Here is a 20011-nt window from a genome sequence, read left to right on the forward strand (position 1 = left end):
GGATCAGTTGACCACTTCATTAAAGATTGCCCGAGGTTGTCTGAACAGAATGTAAATCAGAGTGGGAAACTAGGTGCTACCACTGCTCGAGGTAGACCATCTAGAAATACGGGCAATGCTAGTGGTGGTCAGAGAGGATCTAGAGATGCTACGACCAGATCTGAGGCTCGTGCGCCTGTTAGAGCTTATGCTATACGTGCCCGTGAGGATGCTTCTTCGTCTGATGTTATTACCGGTACTTTTACTCTCTTTGATACTAATGTAATTGCTTTGATTGACCCTGGTTCTACTCATTCTTATATATGTGAAACCTTAGCATCCAGTAAGACTTTACCTATTGAGTCTACTGAGTTCGTAATTCGGGTGTCAAATCCCTTGGGTCGTTACGTGCTTGTCGACAAAGTGTGTAAGAAATGTCCCCTAGTGGTTCGAGGTTCCTGTTTTCTGGCGGACTTGATGCTTCTGCCGTTTGATGAATTTGATGTTATTCTCGGGTTGGATTGGTTGACCGTGCATGATGCGGTTGTGAATTGCAAAAGCAAGACTATTGATTTGAGGTGCGCAAATAACGAAGTAATCCGAGTTGAGTCTACGGACTTAGATGGGTTGCCAGCTGTAATATCCTCAATGTTGACTCAGAAATATGTAAGAAAAGGGTATGAAGCATACCTTGCGTATGTACCTGATGACAAAGAATTAGAAAAGAAACCCGAATCTGTGCCGGTGGTTTGTGAATACCCGGATGTTTTTCCTGAAGAATTACCGGGTTTACCACCTGTTCGGGAGATAGAGTTTGGTATTGAGCTTGTACCTGGGACTACACCGATTTCGATAGCTCCGTATCTATGGCACCAACTGAATTAAAAGAGTTGAAAGCTCAGTTGCAAGAATTGACGGATAGAGGTTTCGCTCGACCAAGTTTCTCACCTTGGGGTGCACCAGTATTGTTTGTGAAAAAGAAGGACAGAACCATGAGGTTGTGCATTGACTATCGTCAACTGAATAAAGTGACGATAAAGAATAAATATCCGTTACCGCGTATTGATGATTTGTTTGATCAACTAAAGGGAGCCTCAGTGTTCTCAAAAATAGATTTGAGATCGGGCTATTATCAGTTGCGAATTCGAGATTCGGACATACCCAAAACTACTTTCAGAACGAGGTACGGTTACTACGAGTTCTTAGTGATGCCGTTTGGGCTCACTAATGCCCCTGCGGTATTTATGGATTTGATGAATCGGTTCGTAGTTGTGTTTATTGATGACATCTTGGTCTATTCAAGAGATGAGACCGAACATGCTGAGCACCTGAGATTAGTGTTGCAAATTTTACGGGATAAGCAGTTATATGCTAAGTTCAGTAAGTGTGAGTTCTGGTTAAGAGAGGTTAGCTTCTTGGGCCACGTGGTATCCGCATCGGGTATTCGAGTTGACCTGAACAAAATTTCAGCCATACTTAACTGGAAGCCTCCGAGAAATATTACTGAGGTTCGGAGCTTTTTGGGACTTGCTGGTTACTACCGACGGTTTGTAAAAGGTTTCTCGATGATAGCCACACCCATGACGAAGCTACTTCAAAAAGATGTTAAGTTCGAATGGACGGAAAAATGTCAGAAAAGTTTTGATCAACTGAAAACTTATTTGATCGAAGCTCCAATTCTAGTGCAGCCCGAATCAAGCAAAGAGTTTTTCATTTATAGTGATGCGTCCCTACTTGGGTTAGGTTGCGTATTGATGCAAGAAGGTCGAGTTGTGGCCTATGCGTCGAGACAATTAAAGCCACATGAGAAAAATTATCCGACCCATGATCTCGAACTAGCTGCCATCGTATTCGCTTTAAAAATATGGCGACATTACTTATTTGGTGAAAAGTGCCATGTATTTTCGGATCACAAAAGTCTCAAATATTTGATGACTCAAAGAGACTTAAATCTGCGACAAAGACGTTGGCTCGAGTTGTTAAAGGATTATGAGCTTGTCATTGACTATCACTCGGGAAAGGCTAATGTGGTTGCGGACGCCTTAAGCCGAAAATCACTGTTTGCTTTACGAGCGATGAATGTACTCTTGTCTGTTCTACCCGACAATGTGTTAGTAGCTGAATTAAAAGCCAAACCATTATTGATTCATCAAATTCGTGAAGCTCAGAAAGTCGATGATGAATTGGTTGCAAAACGGGCTGAGTGTGTTCCAAACAAGGAATCGGAGTTTCAAATTGATGATGATGATTGTTTGAGGTTCAGAAGTCGTTTGTGTGTTCCAAGGAATTCGGAACTCATTTCGATGATTCTGAACGAAGCCCATTGTAGCCGAATGTCAATTCACCCGGGGAGTACGAAAATGTACAACGATTTGAAACGTCGATTTTGGTGGCATGGTATGAAACGAGACATCTCCGACTTTGTTTCGAGATGTTTAATATGTCAACAAGTGAAAGCAGAACATCAAGTGCCTTCAGGATTACTTCAGCCGATCATGATACCCGAGTGGAAATGGGATCGAGTCACAATGGACTTTGTGTCCGGACTGCCATTGTCAGCAAGTAAGAAGGATGCGATTTGGGTTGTTGTTGATAGACTGATTAAGTCAGCTCACTTTATCCCCGTGCGTACGGATTTTTCATTGGATAAACTAGCTGAATTGTACGTTTCTCAGATTGTGAGATTACACGGGGTACCTATTTCTATCGTGTCGGGTAGAGATCCGAGATTCACCTCACGATTTTGGAAGAAATTGCAAGAAGCGTTGGGTACCAAGCTGCATTTTAGCACTGCTTTTCACCCCCAAACCGATGGTCAATCCGAGCGGATAATTCAGATACTTGAGGATATGTTGAGATGTTGCATCCTCGAGTTCAGTAGTTCATGGGAACGGTATTTACCTTTGATTGAATTCGCTTACAACAATAGTTTTCAATCAAGTATTAAGATGGCACCTTACGAGGCCTTGTACGGGCGTAAATGCCGTACACCATTGTTTTGGACCGAGCTCGGTGAAAGTAAAATTTTCGAAGTTGATTTGATTAGAGATGCCGAACAGAAAGTAAAGGTAATCCGTGAAAGTCTGAAGGCAGCCACAGATCGTCAGAAATCGTATGCGGATTTGAAACGAAAAGACATTGAATATCAGGTGGGAGATAAAGTGTTTCTTAAAGTTTCGCCTTGGAAAAAGGTACTCAGATTTGGCCGTAAGGGCAAGTTGAGTCTGAGATTCATTGGGCCGTACGAAATCTCCGAACGAGTTGGTCCAGTTGCGTATCGATTGATTTTGCCCCCTGAACTTGAAAAGATTCACGACGTCTTTCATGTTTCGATGCTTCGACGCTATAGATCTGATCCATCGCACATAATTAGCCCATCAGAGGTTGAAATTCAAGCCGATATGAGTTATGAAGAAGAACCGATGCGTATCCTAGCTCGTGAAGTGAAGGAGTTGCGAAACAAAAGGGTTCCGTTAGTAAAGGTGTTATGGCTCAAACACGGGATCGAGGAAGCTACTTGGGAAACTGAGAGCTCGATGAAAGAACGATACCCAAACCTATTTACCGGTAAGATTTTCGGGGATGAAAATTTCTTAAGTGGGGGAGAGTTGTGACAGCCCTAAAGTGACCCTAGTCGGAAAGCGGTTTCGGGACCGCTAAACAGAGTCACCAAATTATTTGAATGTGATATTTATTGTCTAAAATATGTGATTATGAAGGTGTGAAAGTTTTAGGCTTCGATTTAGTAAATTGCATGTGAATTTAGTCAAAAGGACTTATGGGTGACATTTTTGAAATGTGATAGGCTAATCTACAAGGACCTAATAGTGCATGTAATCAAAAGGGAGCACTTGCATGTCAATTTTCCCCCCTAATATGTAGTGGCCGGCCATGAGCATGGGTGGACAAGATGTTATGGCTAAAAACATGTCATAAACATGTTGGGGTAGTGCATTATGTAAGGATTAATAAAATAAAGAGCATGGGTGGACAAGATGTTATGGCTAAAAACATGTCATAAACATGTTGGGGTAGTGCATTATGTAAGGATTAATAAAATAAAGAGCATGGGCAATAAAATATTAGTGTTAGTAGGATGAGAAACAAAAAAAAAAGAAAAGAAAGGATGTGTGTGATTGTCCCCCCATTGCCGTGAGTTGAAGGAAAGAAAAACAAAAAAAAAGTGTTCATCCTTTGGTTCATCCTTGGCCGAAAATTTTAAGGAGAAAGGAAGAAGAAAGGTTGAAGAGGTTCGGCCATGCATGTAACTAGGCTAAGGTATGTTTGATGATGTTCCATGAGATGCATGCATGTTTTAGTTGTTAGCTTGAGTTCTACCTAGCCCATGGTCTAAATCTTGCTATGTGATGGAAATGACACTCGGCCATGGATGCATCATTCTTGCTTGGTGTTGATGTTGTGTTGGTGAGATATCAAGTTATTTTTATGACCAAGTTGAGATTTGAATTTTTGGAATGAGTAAGGTTTTCGGCTATGGTAAATATAAGGGTAAATGGTGTCTTGATGCATTCGGCCATGGTAGAAAGTAGATGTGAAATGGTAGTAAGATAAAATGCAAAATGTTAGTATTTGATTACTAGTGTATAAATGCGTATTAGCCGAGTTTTGAATTTGAAACGAAATGGTATATAACCAATACAAGTAACCATACTTGTGGGAAGTATTAAGCATATAATTGGCCTCAATATATACATGCATACTCGGCCACATGAGAAGATTTGTGTTGCATGCATTCGGTTAGAGGCAAGCATATTGATGCCTTTATCTTGGTTAGGACAATCGGCTAAAAGGGAGTGTGGGTTAATATGTTGAGTTGATGCATGATTTCACATGTATGTGACTTTAATGTCTAATGTATAAATATGGGCTAAGTGCCTTGTGTTCCTCTTTTCGATGCTCAAATGATTAAATCAATTTATTTGTTTAATTAAGCTCAAGAGCAAAGGGGATCTAAATCCGATAAAGGGAAGGAAAAAGTGGTCGAATAGCCATCGAAATCGTTCGACAACATCCGAGGTAAGTTCTTGAGTAATAGAGCTTAAATTATGATTTGATTAGATCATGTTTTAAGCAAATCAAAATCATGCTCTTTATGTGTGGCTATTGAGCCGAAATGGCAAGAGTGATAAGTGTCTTGTGTTTGAGTTTTGCTAATGAAAATGAAATACGAATGTGTCATGATTTATTGTTAAATGTGCATGGTTATTCGAATGATGTCCGGGCTAAGTCCCGAAGGCTTTGTGCTAAGTGACCATATCCGGACTAAGATCCGAAGGCATTTGTGCGAGTTACTAATTCCGGGCTAAGCCCGAAGGCATTGGTGCGAGTTACTAAATCCGGGTTAAGTCCCGAAGGCATTTGTGCGAGTTACTATAACCGGGCTATGTCCCGAAGGCATTTGAACGAGTAGCTATATCCGGTTAAATTCCGAAGGTACGTGATTCGGGAATGAACGATCTTGCTGTAAAAATTTCAGTTAATACGCTTGTAACATCCCAGCATTGAGGTATGTTTCGTATGTGCTTTGAATTAGTTGAGCCCTTACAAATAAGTATTCGCTCAGTTGATAAATGAGCTACCGGCCTTTGGCTAAGTTGATCTTTTGTGTATGAACATAAGGGTTGGTAATGTGAAGTAAGTATGATATTGAAAATTTGTGCATATGAAATTATCCGTTTAGCTACATGAATGCTATACTTTGGTTGTGTCTAAACTCTTTGCTCAAAACTTACTAAGCATAAATTGCTTACTCCGTTTCTTTGTTTCTCTGTTTTATAGATTTTGGCTCGTCAGCTATCGGACTCGGGATTTTTGGAAGTCGAAGTCTCCCATACTATCAAAGCCCCCTTTTGGTACAATTTTGGTTGAACTTTGAAATGGCATGTATAGGACTACCCGTTTTGTTGTTGGTCATTGACCCTTTGGTTTTGTGTAAATTTGGATAGCCATGCGAAAATGGCTTAAATATACTTTGATCATAACATTATAATCGTTTTGTATGTTGTCCGTCGAGAGGTATGGAAATGTCGGTAACGGTTAGCCATGGGAATGGTTATTCATGATCATTTTTGGTATATGTATGACAAACTCTAGTTGATCCATGGAGGATCATGAAATAGGTAAAGTTTACCTTAAAACAGATGCTGGCAGCAGCAGTGATGTGGATGTGAAAAATCACTAAAAATAGTAGGAATGGAATTAAATAGTGGATAAATTATGTAAACGAACCTTGATGAATCTATTTTCATAGGAAAGTAACGAAACGATCATATGGACAGTATGTTAAGAGATATTCAGGTTCTCGTGAGACAGGGCCAGAACGGTTTCTTGATTCCCTTTTCCGACTTTGGAAATTCATTATAAATTAACCAGAGATAATTAGGAGTCATGCCATATATGTATATATTCCTGTTTGAGTCTAGTTTCTATAGAAACAAACGACATCAGTATTGAAGCTCTGTGCAGGGAGATATCCAAATCGTAATGCATGAAGGTCAGTGTAGTCGAACCCTGTAATAGGGGAGAATTTAACTAATAAACTGTACTAATTGGCCCGACTAAAAATTATAGAAAAAAATATGTAGATGGACATATGAGTCTAGTTTCAGGGAAAAATTACAAAACTGATTTTCGAGTTGTGAAACTCAAGATATGATTTTTAAGGTTACAGTGACGCAGTTAGCCAACTGCCTGGAAATTTTTAAAATGGACTGCGATAGTAAGCGAATTTAGTCTGTGAACCCCTCGTATCCGACTCCGGCAACGGTCTCGGTTACGGGGTGTTACATAAACCCTCGAAACTACGATTAATTCTGAAATTTAAAAGCCCATACTCTTGAAAATTACAAAAAGATGTTCGCTTATTTGGTCCAACGAAAAAAAACGAATCCCAGCACGTGGGGCCCGATTTCTCGAATTTCTAAACATTGAACATTGCCTTATTTTAGAGTTTAGAAAATACAGATGAAATTTCAAAGGAACGTTTGATTTTTTTGGACAAACGGAAAATCGAAACCCAGCATGGTAGGGCACGATTCCTCGAGTTTCTAAACATCAATCATTACCTTTGTTTTAGTAAATTTTCAAATAAACAATTGTAGAACTAGCTCAAAACACATTAATTTGACTTGAAATAAAATGAAATAATTAGTTTGGGATTAATAAGTTGAAATTTTCAATCGTAATATGATCGTGAGTTGAAATTATAAGCATGTGACAACATACATGAATAATGTACTATACTTCACGAAGGATAATAGCATAAACATAAAAACGAATTAATAAATACACCAGGAACATATCAAAGCAAACTACAGTAAGCTTTCGAACATAAAATAATAAAATTGAGAAAGTAACACTAAAAACTAATTAACAACATGAAATAATAACATATAAAACAATATAAAAATCTAGAGAACACAGATGATATACAAAACAGTATAGACACTAGGAACTAATACGATGCGAAACGATATAAAAACTATATATAAAAAATTATAAGTGAATGACACATGCAAAATTTGAAATAATATATATATAAGTATATACATAACTTATTATTAAAATAGATATTATAAAAGAGGAAATTTGAGTCAAATAATGTACAAAATATTTTTTTAAAATGAAATATCTATTTAAAGATGACCATATACATATAATAAAAAAGAAAAATAATTTAAATAACATATACAATATGAAAGGTTTTTAAAATGACAAAAATGTATAATAAAATTTATTATATATACATAAGGTTTAAAAAATATATATATAAGTAGATTTAAAAGAGATTATGTATATAAAGTAACATAGAATTAATAATATATATATGTAGAATAAAAACTAAGTTTATCATGAACTGCATATGCATAATAATATATAAGAATATTCAAGTGAAGTATTATACAATTTTTTTAAATAATACGATAAAAAAAACCTTAAAATAAAGATTTTATATGAAAAAAGGGTAAAATCATCATGAAAATTCAAAAAAGTATGCATTCACATATAAAAAATAAGTATTAAGAGAATTAAAAAAAGAAATGAATTATACAAATCAAAAGGACTCAATTAAAATAAAATTAAAATGAAAGGGATGATTTATAAATAAAATAAACTATTGAAATTAAAAGGGGACCAACGCGCAATGCGCGAGAACGAACAGGGACCAAAACTGAAAATATACCAGCTCCCAAAGCACTGCGTTGAGGCGCGGGTTAAATTGCATTTATACGCGAACTTGAGGGATGAATTTAAAAAATAAAGAAAATGTGAACAGGGCCTAATTGAACGCTAACGCAAAAGGGGAAGGACCAACGCGCAAATATCCCTCCTTTACAGAAACGCGCGGATCCTGGGGCCATCAGGTCGGGTCGAAACGGGTATCCTATAAGGTGTCGTTTGAAAGCCATTGAAATTGGCTTAAAACGATGTCGTCCCACACATATATGTAAACTAAGATTTGCCCTAAAAATTTCATTTGGCAGATCATATTTCCAAAAAAGCTTTAAAGTTTTTTTCAAAACCCTTATAGCCTCTCCTCCCTTTTCAGTCAATTGGGCTTTGCCGGTGCCTAATATGCCTCCATCTCCGTCGAGGCTTTAACCTGATCCCCAGGGATCTGTCTGCCTTTGGATCGGAGGAGAAAATGTCGACTAGGTCGACACCAAATCAACAGGTGAGAGAGCTTTCTTCTCTCTCTCTTTTTTTTATATTAGTATAATAGATCAAAAAAAAAAGAGTAAGAAATGAAGGAGAAAAATAAGAGAGAAAAAAAAGTGAATGAACCACTTTCCAGTATTTGCTTTTTCTATTTGATTGCTTTGTATGCGTAAAAAAATACATTGATTATTACATGGTTTTTATAGCCGAAAACAGAAAAATATTGAAAAGAAAATACAAATTCGTTTTCTTTTTTCTCTTTGCTGTGTTGTTTTTGCATTTGCTTGCAGGTGCTTGGCCAGCTGTGGTGTACGGAAGAGGTGATATGGCGTGCGATGACAGAGAGGGTACAGGGCCAGGCTATGGGCGCACGAAGGCCGTACGGAGGTGGCGCTGGGGGCTGCAGCGCGCCTAAAGAAACCTTAGGGTTTCTTAGTTTTTAACTTTCGGGCCAGTTGAGCTATGTATTTGTTGGGCTAGGTTTTAGATTTTGGGTTTAGTTGGGTATTATGTAGTTGGCCTCGGGTTATGATTTTGGGATTTGTAAATTGAACAGTGGACATTTTATTTTTGTTTATCTTATGGTTTTGGGCTCGGGCTAAGTGGCCCCATTACAAATATTATTTATTTATCTATTATTGTTTAGCTTTCATTTTTAAATATATATTGTGTATATTCATATATATATACTGTTATATCGTCATCTTATTTTTACTATATTTTATTTTTTTTATTTTGTTTCTTTTACTATGTTATTTTATTATTTCTTTTTATAATTTTTTTAAGTCGTGTATTCTAGTCATGCTTTTCTCGTTTATTTGTTTTTACATTTTTTTTACTTATTTACTTCGATTATGATATTCTCTTTAGAATATACTCTTATTCACTCATGCTTTATTATCTCAATATTCCGTCTCTATGGTCATTTATATCGATTTATCATCACTATATCATGCATTTCGTTTAAATAATTAGCTGCATTTATTCTATACGTTAAATGAAATAAATACCCATTGTTTCGTAGCATTACACTTGTTATCATTCGAAGAGAAAGGAAAATTTTTAAAAAATAGGCAATATTTAGCATTTTTGAGATTCGAGAAATCATACCCTAACTTACGGGGTTTCGATTTTTCTCGTCAAATCTAAATTGCCAAATATCCTTTCAAATTTCAAAATATATGAGTTTTAAATAAAAATAAAAGTAATATTCTGTGTTTAGAAACTCGAGAAGGCCATGCCCTAACTTACGGGGTTTAGATCTTTCTCTTTGGATCTAAATAATCGAATATCCTTTTAAAAAATCAAAGTACAATTTTAAAATAAAACAATTAATAGGTAAGCTTATATTCGAGGGCTCAAATGTCGTATCCTAACTTACGGAATGTGACATTTTGTTATATCGAGACGAGAGGGCCTTTAATGCTCATTTCAATTTATTCAAGCATTTTTTTTAAATCAACACTAAATAAAAAAAGATCGTATTTTTATTTTTCTTTGAGTTTTCAACTTTCGACATTAAGATATAAATTAATAAATTAGGTACCAATTTTGGGTGTTACAAGGGTGCTAATCCTTTCTCGTACGTAACCGACTCCCGAACCTGTTTTCTCGAATTTTGTAGACCAAAATTGTTGTTTTAGTAAATCAAAATGTTTTATTAAAACGATCAATCATAAGGTGACCCGATCACACCTTATAAAAAAAAGATTGGCGGCGACTCCCACACTTTTCGTTTTCTTAAAATAAGAGTCGACTATTTTTCAAAACAAAAAATGGTTACGACAGCTTGGCGACTCCACTGGGGACGTAATAAGAGAGTCAAGCAGCAAATTGATTATTTTTTGTCTTTTCGTTGAAAATTAAAAAATTCAATTTAAAATACGATCCTTTTATCGCATTTCATCTGTCTTTTTTGTGATCTTTATTAGTTTGAGTCTTTAGATATTTTTGCATATTGCATTGCATGACCATCTGATCTTACCCTTTTAAGTGGGAGGGAGAAACTATTCCTTCGTGAGGTCTTCACCTCCGTGTAGGATAGTGGATCGCTTTCGGGATACATCCGTACCTATGTCTTTGCTGGTTCAAGTACCCTTTCTTTAGAATCGAACCACATATAGTGAGCCACAAGGGTCCACCCTAGGTAGAGTCGCGCCGAATCATTAGTGGTTATCCGAATAGGCGCTTTATTATTCCTTGCTTACTTTGAATTCTAGTTTTGTAGACTGACTTGTTTTGTTTGTTTTGACTGTGATTGCATGACATTTTCATCATAGAAAAAAAGGTGTCGATTCACGTTCGATTACTAAATAGAGAGCTTGCAATGGAGAATAATTTTCTTGATAAAGTGGAGGATAATGTGACTGTCCGTATATGGTCAGGGAAAACACAATTGGAAAAGGGTGACAGTTTGGCAGAGGGGTACACATTAGAATTATAGGACTTCACCCGTATCAGTGTGACACAAAATGATCTCAAGGAATTGAAAGAGATATGGGTCAATTGGGACGATAGAGTCAAGCAGCTATTTTATAGTAATTATGGTGATTTGCCCTATCTACTCGACATCAAGGTGGACAAGCACTTGCTTTGAGCTCTGGCTTAATTTTGGAATCCTGTCTATAGTTGTTTTACCTTTGGGAATGTGGATTTGGTGCCTAAAGTAGAGGAGTATACAACCCAGCTTCGTTGTCCAAAGATCAAGCTGACAAGACCTATTTTAGAGCAGTTAATGTCCCAAAATTTGTGAAGCAATTAATGAATATCACGGGAATGAGTGAACTGTGGGTCGCGGCTCGTATTAAGCAAAAAGGAGGAAGCAAATATATTCCCTGGAAAAGCTTGTGAGATTTGATTTTGGTACACCTAGATGTAAAAAAAAGGGTTGATGTTTTTTCTTTGAGCATTTATGGGCTGATTGTTTTCCCTATAGTGCTAGGGTACGTAGATGAAGTGGTTTCTGATTTTTTTGACAGACTTGATAAGAGGGTCATGCCAGTTCCTGTGATTTTGGCCAAAACATTCAGATCTTTGAACGTATGTCAGAGAGCGGGTGAGGTAAGATTCATCAGATGAGCACAATTATTGCTAGCTTGGTTCCACAGCCATTTCTGGAAAGTGGACAAAGTTTCGTATCTGGTATTCTCCGAGAATTATTCTTCCTTGAAAGAAATAGTGGCTACACCGAGGCGGGATGATATATCAGAGGAAAGATGGATAGTGATCCTTCAAAATTTCCAAGAAGAAGATGTCGAGTGGAGAGCCACTTGGATCGTCCCCGATGAGATTCTGTACCGGTGTGGGGATTTTGACTAGGTCCCCCTACTTGGGATTTGGGGAGCCGTCAGATACACTCCTTTGCTCATTTTGAGGCAGTACAGTTCAAGACAGTTTATACCAGCAACCCATGGGATAGCTTAGTGCGAGTTTTCGTATAGGGGGATAACTATAAGAAAAAGGTACGGAAAATGTCTAACACTTGGAACCAGACTCGCCGAATGAAAAGATTAGCCGTAGGTCTGATGATGACCCCTGAGTATAATGGGTGGTGAAGTAAAAGAATCAACAACAACATCCCCGGGCCAAGTCAAGAAGGCGTGCGATCAATGGTATAATACTTACAAGTGGTCCCATTCGAGATAGAGATCATAAAGTAGGATTTCGAGAAAAGAAATTCGGATCAAGGAAAGAAAATAGAACAACTGGAGGAAAAAATGCATTTTAGATTAGATGTTGATGTTCAGAAACTAGAAGCCAAGAAATTAAGAAAGGGAAAGAATAAGGCCGAAGAAGATCTAGATAGCCTGAAAATGAACTATAAAAAGTTACGTTTATCGATGAGAATCGCCGGATTAGGGAAGACGTCAGAGCAATGGTGGCAAGAGATTTAAGAAGAAAAGACCAGAGCCGATCAATGAGAGAGAAAAATTCAATATGCTCAGGTTCGAAAAGAGGTCGTAGAAAAGAGTTTGTCAGAAAGCCAAAGTGAAAAAACCGAGTTAAAGGCTAGAATAACAGAACTTGAAAGGTTGCTTCATCAACATCGAAGTCGCAACTTTGCAATAGAGCTAAAGGCAAGCTTGAACAAGATTGAAGAGCTGAAAAGGAAGATAGAAGAACTCGAGGCCGTGTTACAAAACTGCAAACTCCGGGTTGAACTTTTTGAAGTAAATGATGAGCATTGGAAAGAGCAACTCCACCGTTCTCAAGATCAAGTTAGAAACAGAGATTATATTATGGGTGAAGTTGTGGTTCAGATATGGAAGGTGGTCGATTATTTATAGACTTTAGCTGTTCAAGTTGATGTGCTAAGTGTGAAGTATGAATTAGAATCAGATCGAGGCTAAGAGCTAACTTGGTTTCTTGGGAAAGTTAAAACTTTGAGCATCAGGGCTAAGCCATATATGTAATCAATTTTATGTAAAGAATTTTATTTTCTAGTAAAGTTATTCTAAATGGAATTGAATCAGAGTCGATGTCTTTTTGCATTCATCTCATGCATTTGCATTACATCGTATCATATGCATTAAATATCACAAAAAGACCCTAATTAATTAAAAATTATTTCAGTTAATTTGGAAGCCGACAAAAATCCACCAACTAAACATCGTTACAGTACTCGAGCCAAGACAAAAGTTATGGATCAAATATTGGAAAGGTAGAACAGCTCCAAAAGGAAATGTAAGAGCAACTGAAAACAAAAATGCAAGAATAATTGGCCAAAATCCAGTAAGATATGAGGGATCTAATGGTAGAATCCCAGAGGAATATGATGAACCAATTAACACAACTACTGACTAGAGGGCTAGAAAAAAGAAAGAACCCTATGGTCAATGCTGAAGATGATAACGAAGATCCTCTTTACCTCTCGGGTTTTACCCTGACAAATGCTCAGACACAACTTGAGGTGTACGCACGAAGGCCATCTATTACAATCAGGCCCCAATAGTTTCAGGCTGATGTTTCGATGCTGATAAATTACCAAGTCGGCTCAGGCTCTAATCTGGAGGATAACCCAACTAATCCCGTTGTCCCAGATCTCGATGATATGGTAGAAATAGAAAAGGCAAGGGCGGAGCTCCCGAAACAACTTGAAGATCGGTGTAGATAGTTAGAAGAAAAATTTAAAGAAATAGAAAACACCGACTATCATGGTGGAAAAATGCTAAGAATTTGAGCTTGGTTCCGGACCTAGTGTTTCCCCTCAAGTTCAAAACTTTGGAGTTTGAGAAGTATAACGAGACTAGTTTTCTTGAAGCTTGCATCACCATGTTCTGCAGACGAATGACAGGCTATGTTAATAATGACCAACTATTGATTCACTGTTTCCAAGAAAGTCTAGTTGGGGCAGCATCCAAATGGTACAACCAATTGAGTCGTACCAAGATCAATTCATAGAAGGATCTAGCACAAGCTTTCATGAAGCAATATAGTCACGTGACGGATATGACCCCTGATAAAATCACTTTGCAAAACATGGAGAAGAAACAAAATAAGAGCTTCAGGCAATATGCCCAAATAAAGAGGGAAATTGCCATACAAGTCCAGCCACCTCTCCTAGAAAAAGAAACCAAAATACTTTTCATCAACACTTTAAAAGCTCCATTCATCACTCATATGTTGGGAACTGCCACTAAAAGCTTCTCGGACATAGTGATGACCAACGAAATGATTGAAAACGCGGTGAGGAGTGGGAAGATAGATGCGGGGGAAAGTACCAAGAGATCAGCCCCAAGGAAAAGGAAGAATGAGGTGAATAACGCAAGCACGTATCACAAGGGTTATTCAAAGCAAATCATTGGGAGCCAACCAAAGACAATAACCACTGGCCATCAGGGCCCCCAAAGACAGGAGTTCAATACAAGGACAAATACAGAAAGGCCCCAGTTCATACCTATACCAATGACGTATAGTGAGCTGTATCAGAGTCTGTCCGATACACATATAGTATCCCATTTCTACTTAAAACTGATGCAACCTCTATTTCCCAAATGATATGATGCAAATGCTCAATGAAAATACCATGTAGGAATCACTGGGCATTCAATTGAAAATTGCACTGCATTTAAGAAGCTAGTCGAAAGGTTTATAAAAATGGGAATTGTGAAGTTTGACGACCCATCAGGACCAAATGTGGCAGGAAACACGTTACCTAATCATGCTGACCAAGGGGTAAATGAGATAAATGAAGGTAGGAGCAAGAACATCAAATGTGAGGTTGCGAAAGTTAAAACCCCACTAAGATGAGTTTGGAAAGAGATGGTAAAAAGAGGATTGATTGTACCGGATTCAAAAAAGAAATTAGAAGGGGTGAGGAACTATTGTGAGTTTCATAATGAAGGGGGCTTGAGATCCAAGAATTGACCAAGTTCAGGGCCCTAGTGCAAAACATGATAGACAATAAAGAAATAGAATTTTATGAAGATGTCCAAAACCTAGAAGAAGGAAATATATGTACGTCGGAGGGAGAATCGACAACGAAGGTCAACTACCCGGTGGTCATCATCTCACAACTAAGAAGTAATGAAGTGGGAATACAAATGGCACCAAAGGTCATAATCCAGAAACCTGCAGTCTTTCCTATAAAGACAGCAAAAGGGTCCCTTGGAATTATGACTGCAATGTGATGATCCCAGGAGAGAAGAATCCGGCGAGCGTTTCAAAGGAGGACCAGGATATGGGTTTCTACACACGTAGTGGGAAGCACTACGATTCAGCAAATACAAGATCGAAGCTCGCAAAAGGAAAAGCCTTGGCAGTCAAACAAAATAAATAAAAAGCGGCCAGACCTAAATCATCTGTTAACGAGCCGGTCAATAAACAGGAGGCTAAGGAATTCTTGAAAATTTTACAACACAGCGAGTATAGCGTTGTAGAGCAGCTGTATAAACAATCAGCTCGCATATCAGTGTTAGCTTTACTCTTAAGCTCGGAGGTCCATTGTAGCGCATTGATGAAAGTATTAAATGAAACTTATGTCGCTAATGATATCTCTGTCAACAAGCTAGACCGTCTGGTTAACAACATAAGCGCCGATAATTTTATCATTTTAAATGATGATGAAATAACACCCGGGGGCATGGGATCGACCAAGGCTCTGCACATCACTACCCGTTGCAAGGGGTATACACTGCCAGGGGTACTAATTGATAATGGATCAGCCCTAAATGTTTTACCCTTGTCCACACTGAATAGGTTACCGGTGGATAGCTCTTACATGAAAACATGCCATAACATAGTGAGGGCATTCGATGGCACCGAAAGGAGAGTAATTGGAAGAATTGAAATACCCCTTTTAATCGGCCCAATCATGTACAAGGTAAACTTCCTAGTGATGGGCATCAAGCCTTCGTATAACTGCTTTTTGCGGAGGCCCTAAATACATTCAGTGGGGGCAATGCCTTCATCATTGCATCAAAAATTGAAGTTGGTAACAGAAGGTCGGCTGGTGACGATAAATGTAAAAGAAGACATCATTGCAGCTGTAACCAATGACGCGCCACACTTGAGGCAAATGATGAAGCGATTGAATGTTTCTTTCAATCTTTGGAATTTGTGAATGCAATATTCATCACCGAAGGGAACAGGATTCCAATGCCTAAAATATCTAAGACTACGAGAATGATCCTACAACTAACAATCAGGAAAGGGGCCTTATTGGGAAGAGGACTTGGGAGACACCACTAAGAGAAGGTTGAGGCACCAATGCTGAAAGACAAACGAGACCACTTCGACTTAAGATTCAGGCCGGACGCGAGACAAAGAAAGAAAGAGCTGGAAAAGAAGTAAGAAAAGGAGGAGAGCACGTTTGAGTGGGGAGTAGATCAAATGGGAACCAATGATATTCCCCTACATATCTAACACTTGTGTCAGGAGGGATTAATCTCCTTGAACGGAGGATATTGAGAAAGGAAACTATAGAAGTAATGTTGGAAAATTTGGACATCAACACCATATCCGAAGAAAGAACCGAAGAAGAGAATTTGTTGGGCATTTGCCTTTACGTACCTAGAAGTGTTCTGGACAACTGGACCACAGAAGAGAGTCCTGTAGTTTTTAGAGCTAATTCAGAGTAATGTCCAAAACACACTTATTGCTCTAGGCCTAGGAGTAATAAGAATCTTTTGTGAAATAGGCTTATGTTAAAAAATGTTATCATTTTGAGCAAATATTCTTTTATTCTTTCCCTTTCATTCATAATCATATTATACAAATAATTGTTCTTAGATTCTTTTGTCCTTTGGACCTTTTTCCAAATATTATTTTGTTCTTCATTTATGATCATACCATACAAATAATTATTCTTAGATTTTTTGGTTCTTTGTATCTTCCTTCATCCCCATAACAGGTCTCTAGATATCAATGATATGAGCGACGCTGCTAATGACTCAGAGTCTCCTTTTGAGCAAGATATGTGTATGGAGGATTCTCAGGATTTTGAAGATGACCGAGGCTGTAACCTATCTCCTGATTTGTTGAGGATGGTAGAGCAAGATGAGAAACAAATCCTACCTCACAAAGAGTCAGTGGAAATTGTAAGCTTAGGATAGGAAAAAGAGGTGAAGATCAGAACTTGTATCACCGTAGAGACGAAGTGAAACCTCATTAAGTTACTTTAAGAATTCAATGATATTGTGGTGAAGATCAGAAATTGTGAGCATGCTCCTATCAAGGAAAAAGAGGTGAAGATCAGAAATTGTGAGCATGGTCCTATCAAGACATGCACGAGTTAGGTAATGATATTGTGGTGCATTGACTCCCCATAAAGGAAGAGTGTAAGCCAGTGCAGCAGAAGCTCCAAAGGATGAGACCCGATGTTTTACTGAAAATAAAAGAAAAGGTCAAGAAGAAATTCGATTCTGGATTCTTACAAGTGGTTAAATACTCAGAATGGGTAGCCAACATTGTCCCTATCCCTAAAAAAGATAGAAATGTATGAATGTGTGTAGACTACAGATATTTGAATAAAGCCAGCCCGAAAGATAATTTCCCATTACCTCACATTAACATCTTAGTGGATAACACGGTAGGTCACTCACTGTTCTCCTTCATAGATGGTTTCTCCAGATACAATCAGATTAAGATGCATCCAGAAGACATAGAGAAGACCACATTCGTAACGGTGTGGGGAACGTTCTTTTATAGGGTGATGCCATTCGGACTAAAAAATACGGGAGCAATATGTCAAAGAGCCATGGTAACCCTATTCCATGATATGATACACAAAGAAATCAAAGTTTTTGCTGTTGACATGATCGCAAAAGTTCTAAGGAAATTGTTCTTAAGGTTAAGAAAGTTCCAACTAAAGCTCAATCCAACAAAGTGTACCTTCGGAGCCAGGTCTGGAAAGCTACTAGGGTTCGTAGTCAGTGAAAAAGGGATTGAGATCGACCCAGAAAAAGTCAAGGCCATACAAGAATTGCCTCTACCGCTTACTCAAAAAGAAGTTCGAGGTCTCCTAGAAAGATTAAATTACATTGCCCAGTTCATTTCACAGTAACTGAGAAATGTGACCCTATATTCCGTCTCCTTAAGAAACACAATCCCGATGTATGGGATGAAGAATGCCAGAAGACTTTCGACAAGGTCAAACATTACTTGCCCAATACCCCGATACTAATTCCACCCAACCCAGATAAGTCACTGATACTTTATTTGGTGGTGTTTGAGAACTCCATGAGATACGTGCTTGGCCAACATGATGAGTTAAGAAGGAAAGAAATAGAAATATACTACCTCAGTAAAAAGTTCACTGAATGTGAGACAAGGTACTCTCCGATTGAGAAATTGCGTTGCGCCTTAATTTGGACAACCCAAAGACTAAAATAGTACATGCTATATCATACCACTTGGCTTATTTTGAAATTGGACCCCCTGAAGTATATGATGGACTCAACAGCTTTGAATGGAAGAATGATTGATGACAAATTCTACTTTCCGAATTTGATATAGTCTATGTAAACTAGAAAGCTGTAAAAGGGAGTGCAATAGCAGATTTTCTGGCCAGTAGAGCTCTAGAAGATTATGAGGCTTTGAACTTTGATTTCCCAAACGAAGATCTGATGTATATTACAACCACTAAAGAAGGTTCTCAAGAAGCCCACCCTTGGAAACTAAATTTTGACGGAGCCTCAAATGCTGTGTGTAACAGAATCGGGGCAGTCTTGGTATCCCCAAACGGAGATCATTATCCTTTTACAATTAAATTGGATTTTGATTGCACGAACAATATGGTAGAATACGAAGCATGCATCATAGGTATTCGTTCAACCATAGAACACAAAATTAAAGTGCTAGAGGTATATGGGGATTCTACACTAGTGATCTATCAGCTCAATGGCGAATGGGAGACAAGAGACCCCAAATTGATCAATTATCAAAAGTTAGTGTTGGAGTTAATTGAAGAGTTTGATGATATAACCTTCAGCTACCTACCGCGAGATGAAAACCAGATAGCCGATGCCTTGGCTTGTAACACCCCGAACCCAAGGCATTAATAGGCATTAATAGGCCACTTCACATTTGCCTAGCACATTTCTAAATTTTCTCACATAAGTCCTATTAAAATTCACTTACAATTAACAAAATTCAAACATGAAGTTTTCACACATGCATATATACATATAATAAGCATCAAATATGATGGCTAATTATTAGTATGACTCGGTTTTGTGGTCCCGAAACCACTTCCCGACTAGGGTCAAATTAGGGGTGTCACAACTCTTCCCCTTTTAGCGATTTTCGTCCCCGAAAATTTCTACCGATGCATAGTTTAGGATAACGTCCTCTTATTGAATTATATTCATATAAACATTAGCTCATCGATGGCAATTGTAATTCATTATTGATTTCGCATCGATCTGTAAAATCATTTTCTTATCTTAAAACAAATACATAAACATTTCTACAAGTATGCACATATATCTCATTTTCTTGATTTCATAAGCAATAATCACTTAATTTAATTCACAAATGCATTTCAAACACATATTAAGCACATATTAACATGTATAATTCACATCATCAACCCACATATTTGTAACCCATGTTTTCATTCATAAATAAGCTGTAACCTAACCGAAAGTACACATATACTCAAACATCCCAATAAATATCCTTTATAACTTTATCACATCTCAATATTCAACTTAACTCATTTCCAAAAGAAAAGTCAACTTCCACGTACCTGAACATTTAGTTCATTTAGCACATTCAATCATAGTTAACGTTACCCGTATACAATCGAATAGGCATAAAGCCTAATATAATACTCTGGCATGAGATTTATTCTAGCGCATAACTCGTATATCCAAAATTATCAATATTCATCAAAAATTCTTTCAAACTTTCG

This window comes from Gossypium hirsutum, chromosome A12, assembly GCF_007990345.1.
Source record: "Gossypium hirsutum isolate 1008001.06 chromosome A12, Gossypium_hirsutum_v2.1, whole genome shotgun sequence".
Taxonomy (NCBI): domain Eukaryota; kingdom Viridiplantae; phylum Streptophyta; class Magnoliopsida; order Malvales; family Malvaceae; genus Gossypium; species Gossypium hirsutum.